The following is a 555-nucleotide window of genomic DNA, read 5'->3' on the forward strand; positions in this document are numbered from 1 at the left end:
TACAACACACTTCCAATCAATAATTGATCAATTTCTGCATTACCTTGGCAGACCTGTGTGGGATCTGATGTGTGTTATGTATATATGACAAAGCCTATTTGTGATTATATCCTGAACCTGTATGATTAATGAAGTCAATTCTATATTATATGGTATAAATTCAGCGGTTTCAATATGTAAAACAACTCTTTCTGCATATTGTGAATCAATAACTATACTGAGAGGTTCTTTAAAATCCCTTAGCACCATAAGAATGGCATATAATTCTGCCTTCTGAACAGAATTATAAGGGCTTTATTTCACCTTACTTAAATCTTCTGATTTGTAACCTGCCTTTCCTGTTTTATTTGCATCAGTATAAAATATATGGGCTTCAGTTATTGGAGCATCATGTACAATTCGGGGAAGAATCCAAGAAGTTCTCTTTATAAGGTTAAGTCTATCACTTTGGGGATAATTGCTATTAAGTTCTCCCCAAAAAATAGCACAAGTTTTTTACCATGGTTCATTGTGTTCCCATAACTTTATTTCATCAGTAGTGAAAGGCACTATAAT

The sequence above is a fragment of the Microtus ochrogaster genome, linkage group LG1, assembly GCF_000317375.1.
Source record: "Microtus ochrogaster isolate Prairie Vole_2 linkage group LG1, MicOch1.0, whole genome shotgun sequence".
Classification (NCBI taxonomy): domain Eukaryota; kingdom Metazoa; phylum Chordata; class Mammalia; order Rodentia; family Cricetidae; genus Microtus; species Microtus ochrogaster.